This window comes from Empidonax traillii, unplaced genomic scaffold (assembly GCF_003031625.1).
Source record: "Empidonax traillii isolate 1590-97213 ecotype Southwest subspecies unplaced genomic scaffold, ASM303162v1 scaffold1814:size58559, whole genome shotgun sequence".
Lineage (NCBI taxonomy): Eukaryota > Metazoa > Chordata > Aves > Passeriformes > Tyrannidae > Empidonax > Empidonax traillii.
Window position 1 is genome coordinate 21,721 of NW_020957007.1, and position 5,968 is coordinate 27,688.

Below are 5,968 nucleotides of genomic sequence, written 5' to 3' on the forward strand. Positions count from 1 at the left end.
AATGTCACTGGTGTCTCTATGATGTCACACCTGTCCTTTTGATGTCACCAATGTCCCCTGTCATGTCACAGATGTCCCTGTGACATCACGGCTGTCCCTTTGTGGTCAGCAGTCCCCTCTGACATCACTGGTCCCCAATGATGTCACTTCTTGCTCTGTGATGTCACCACTGTCCCCAGCAGTGCCACCATGTCCCTGTGATGACAGCGATGTCCCCAGTGATGTTACCAGACCCGTGATGTCACCGATGGCTTTGTGCCATCACAGCTGTCTCTTTCTTCTCAACACTCCCCTGTGATGTCACTGATCCCCAGTGATGTCACTGACTTTCCTGTGATGTCACCCCGTCCCCTCTAATGTCACCAATTTCCCTGACATTGTCACTGGTGTCGCTGTGTTGTCATCCCTCTCCTTGTGAAGTCACTGAAGTCCCCTCTGATGTCACCAATATCCTTATGACATCACGGTTGTCCCTTTGTTGTCAGCAGTCCCCTGTGACATCACTGGTCCCCAATGATGTCACTGCTGCCTCTGTGATGTCAACAATGTCCCTAGTGGTGGCACCATGTCCCCAATGATGTCACCGATGTCCCTGTGATGTCACCAGACCCCTTTGATGTCAGCAATGTCCCTGTGAAACATCCCCTGGGATGTCACTGGTTCCCAGTGATATCACCCATGTCTGTGTGCAATCACCACTGTCCCCTGTGGTGTCACCAATGTCCAATGATGTCACTGCTGTCTCTGTGATGTCACTGTTGTCTCTCTAATGTCATCCTTGTCCTTGTGAAATCATCAGTATCCCCTCTGATGTCACTGATTCACTGTGATATCGCAACTGTCCTTTTCTTTTCACCAGTTATCTGTGATGTCACTGGTCCTCATTTCATGTCCCTGTGATGTCACCAGAGCCCTTTGATGTCACTGATGTCCCTGTAACATCACGACTGTCCCCTTGTTTTAAGCAGCCCCCTGTGATGTCACTGGTATCAGTGATGTCACTGCTGTTCCTGTGGTGTCACCGCTGTGCCCAGCGGTCGCACCTTGTCCCCATGATGTCACCAATATCCTTGTGATGTCATCAGACCCCTGTGATGTCACCAATGTCCCCGTCTCTTTGTTGTCACCAGTCCCCTGTGATGTCACTGATCCCCAATAATGTCACCCATGTCCCTGTGATGTCACCTCTTTCCCCTGTGATGTCACCAATATCCCCAGTGCTGTCACTGATGTCTCTTTGATGTCAGCCATGTACTTGTGATGTCACTGGTGTCCCATGTGATGTCACCGATGTCCCTGTGACATCACAGTTGTCTCTTTGTTTTTACCAATTGCCTATGATGACACTCGTCCCCAATGATGTCACCAATGTCCCTTTCAGTAGGGTTACAGTTAGGATTAGGGGTTAGGGTTAGGGTTAGGGGATTAGGGTTTGGAGTTAGTCTTAAACTGACATTTAGGCTTAGGTTTTAGAGTTAGGGTTAGGGATTAGGGGTTAGGGTTAGAGGCAAGGGTTAGGATTAGGGTTTCGTTTTAGGTAACGTTTTGGTTAGAGTAAGGTATAGGGTTAGGGTTAGGGTTTAGGGTTTAGCATTAGGTTCAGGTTTAGATTTTTTTTTTAAGTTTAGGTCTAGGGTTCATTATAGACGAAGATACTTCCCAGTGCAAAGGTGTCTGCATACACAGCTCTTGCTCTTTGTGTAGTGCCGAGCATGACACAACAACTGCACTTGAGAGATAGAGGCTCAGGGCTTTCTTTCCCGGGTGCAATGCCAGTCGTTCGCTTGTAGGGACGCTGAGCTGAAACTGCCGTCTGACAGCCAAAATCCCATAAGGACGAAGAAAACTCCCTGACCAAAGGTGCTCGCACAGAAAGCTCTTCCTCTTTATCCAGTGCCGAAAGAGGCGCCCCAACTGTACCAGGTAGATGGTGAGTCAGGGTTAATGTTGGGGGCTATGATTAAAGGTTCGGGTTAGTGTAAGGGTTAGGATTAGGTTTAAAGTTTGGTTTAGTTTAGGGTTACGGTTTAGGTGATGTTTGTGTTAGAGAAAGGGATAGGGTTAAGGTTAGGGTTTAGGTAATGTTTGGGTTAGAGAAAGGGATAGGGTTAAGGTTAGGGTTTAGGTAATGTTTGGGTTAGAGAAAGGGATAGGGTTAAGGTTAGGGTTTAGGTAATGTTTTGGTTAGGGTTAGGTTTAAGGTTAGGGTTACAGTTACGGATAGTGTTAGGTTAGGGTTAGGATTAGGATTAGTGTTAGGTTTAGGGTTGGAGTTATTGTTTAGATAATGTTTGGGTTAGCGTAAGGGATATAGTTATGGTCATGGGTTTGGGTTTACGGTCAGGGTTAGGATTACGTTAATGTTATTGTTTAGATAACATTTGGGTTAGAGTGAGGGATATGGTTAGGGTTATGGCTTAGAGTTTAGGTTTAGGTTTAGATTTTTTTTTAATATTAGATCTAGGGTTCAGTACTGTCTTAGATACCTCCCAGACCAAAGGTGCATGCACAGAAAGCTCTTGCTCTTTGTGTAGTACTGAGAGTGGAGCAGAGATTGCACTGGATAGGTGGTGAGTCACAGTTAGAGTTTATGTGAGGTGCTGGGATTTAGGGTTAAGAGTTCAGATGGGGTTAAGGTTAGAGTTAGGATTAGGTTAAGGTTAGGGTTTAGGGAACATTTGGATGGGATAGTTTTATGGTTAGGGGTTAGGGTTTAGTGTTAAGTTTAGGTTTAGAGGGTTTTTTTAAGTTCAGGTCTAGGGTTCAGTACAGATGAAGATACCTCCCAGACAAAGGTGCCCGCACACAAAGCTCTTGCTCTTTGTGCAGTGCCGAGAGTGGTGCAGCAACTGCACTTGAGAGACGCAGACTCAGGGCTTTCTTTGCTGGGTGGAACAGCAGTCGTTCTCTTGTAGGAGTGCTGGGCTGAAACTGCCCATCCCACAGTGTGACACATTTGCTTGTTCTAAGGAAAAAAGGAACTGAGCATTGAATATTTTCCTTCCCCCCCCCTTCCCCATTTTGTGGGAGGGATGTTGAAGGGGCAGGTTGGCTTGCCTCGGGTGATTGAGCAACACAAAAGAACTTGTCAGGGACTCAGGTTCTAGACTGGTGGCCCTCAAAGTCTGTGGAGAGGGATGAGGAGGTTTTTTTGTTGTTGTTCTCTTATCTTTTTCCTCTCCTGGGAAACAGGACACTTCCTTGTTGCCTGAACTGAGACAAGGTATGGGTTGGAAAAGCTCCAAGGTTGCTTTATTCTCAGCTTGACCGCTTGGCCCCAGTTTGCCTGGGCCCTGTTTTCTGCCCCCAGCCCAGACCTGCTCAGACTTCATCAGAGAGGAACTATTTGGGAAGGAGGTCACCCTTTTTTCCCTCCTCTGCTCCCGTGTTTTTGGCAGTGTATGTTTTGGGTTTTTTATACACGTGAAGGAAAAGGGGAAGTCACACAGCCAGGCACAGACAGCGTGAGTTTTCTTGGGAAGAACCCTTTCTCTCCTCTTTCCCTTTCTCAGTGTGGAGGGAAAAATCTCCATTTTCAGCTTCTCCTGCACCCCCGGGGACCCCCCATGGCAACCGCCATATCCAACAGCGCCCCCTGCTGGACACCAGAGCACACTGCAGGCTCTGCTCCTCCAGTGACCCAACAGCGCCCCCTGCTGGCTGTGGTTCCAATTGCACCAAAAAAGCCCAAACTGAGCTGTTTACTTTTCTGTTTGAAGGGACTTTTGGGTATAGGATTATTGTTTGATTGTTTTCTTTGTTCGTTGTTCTGCCAATACACATATATCCTTTAATAAAGGGCTGTTATTATTTCCTTTCTCCACACTTTCTAAATCGGAGACTCTTAATTTCAGATTTACGATTGCTTAGATGGAGGAGTTCTGGTTTTTCCTCCTAATTCATCCTCCTTAGTAAAACACTTCTGTCTCATTAAACTGAGACTGACAGCCAAAATTTAGTACAGACAAAGACACCTCCCAGACCAAAGGTGGCCGCACAGAAAACTCTTCCTCCTTGGGTAGTGCCAAGAGTCCTGCACCAGCTACACTAGATAGGTGGTGAGTCAGGGTTAGGGTTAGTGTTAAGGTCTAGGATTTATGGTAAGGTTTAGAATTAGGGTTAGATTATGATAGGATTTAGGTAAGGTTTGGGTTAGGGTAAGGAACAGGGTTATGGTTAGGGGTTAAGGTTTAGCGTTAGGTTTGGGTTTAGGTTTTTTTTAAGTTTAGGTCTGGTGTTCAATACAGATGAAGATACCTGCCAGACCAAAGGTGCCTGCACAGAAAGCTCTTTTTCTTTGTGTAGTGCCGAGCGTGGCACAGCAACTGCACTTGAGAGACTGAGGCTCAGGGCTTTCTTTGCTGGGTGGAACTGAAGTGCACACCCCCTCACTGCAGCCCCAAAAGGGTTCCATGGTTGCCTTTGTGATGTCATGGCCTACCCTCTCCATTCCAGAATGATGCCTGAAAACCAAAGAACCAATGCACCACACCCCCACATTGCAGCCTTTCCTTTTTGCCATTGGCCTAGTTGTGATTTTACGGCCAATCATCTCTATTCCAGAATGGCCCCTGGACACCAAAAAACTAATGCCTCATACTCCAAGAATGCAGCCCAACATGTCTGCCATGGGCCTCTTTGTGATGTCACGACCTATCCTCTCCATTCTGGATTGGTCCCTGGAAACCGCAGAACCAATGCATCCCAGCCCAGAGTACAGCCCAACCCCTGTGCCATGGGCCCCATTCTGATTTCACAGCCTATCCTCTCCATTCCACAATGGTGCCTGGAAACCAAGGAATCAACGGCTCCCATGCCACAGTGTAGCCCAAGCCACGGGCCGTGTGCCCATTTGTGATGTCAGGGCATATCCCTCCATTCAACTATGGACATTGGCAACCAAAGAACCAGTGCCCTACATCCCCACAGTGGAGCCCCACCCATGTGCCCTGGGCCTTTTTGTGATGCCATGGTCTACCTTCTCCATTCCTGAATGGCCCCTGGAAACCAAAGAACACAAGTCCCACTGCCCCAGAATGCAGGCCCACCTGTGTGCCATTGGCCCCTTTGTTATATCACGGCCTATCCTCTCCACTCCAGAAAGGTCCCTGGACACCAAAGAACTAATGCCTCACACCCCAAGAATGCAGCCCCACATGTCTACCAAGGGACTCTTTGTGGTGTCATGGCCTACCCTTTCCATTTCAGAACGGCCCCTGGAAACCAAAGAACACACACCCCACAGTGTCCCAGTGCAGCCCCACCCACGAGCCATCGGCCCCTTTCTGGTATCACGGCCTGTTCTCTCCATTCTGCAATGCTCCCTGGCCACCAAAGAACCAATGCCTCACTACCCCAGAATGCCATCCCACCTGTCTTCCATATCCCAAGGGAATGGCAGCCAAAGATTCTGTGGAGACATTTGCTTTGTCCTGTTTGATACATCCTGACTGACTCTTGTGTGGATGGGATGGAACACGTGCCATTGCAAATGTCATGCTTGGTCTCACTCGGCTTGGCAGGGCAACACCTTCCCACAAGCCCTGGCCATGCCAACATGTCCACACCCAGCCCTTCCACCAGGCCCAGGCCCAGCAGAAATGTGTTCTGGATGCCTTGATCCCAAAGCATCTTTGTGACTCACACATGTATTGACAATGTCTGATGGATAAATCCAGATCCAATCTATTCCCTGTATTGGACATGGAGATGTGAGCCCCTCGAGTGAAGACATCTCCATGCCCTGTGTCCAAAGGAAGCTGTGTGTCCATAAACCACAGGATCCAGCTGCGGGTGTGCTCTTCTCTGTGCCCACCCCGATGCTCCCCTGGCTGCACAGGCACACAGGGGCAGAGGCCCTGCTGTGCTCAGGGCTATGGGGGTGTGCAATGCTCAGGTGCTTCTGCTCCTGGGGAGAACAAACATGGATTTCTGTCCCTGACTGCACCTCTGCCTCCCACAGTCCCTC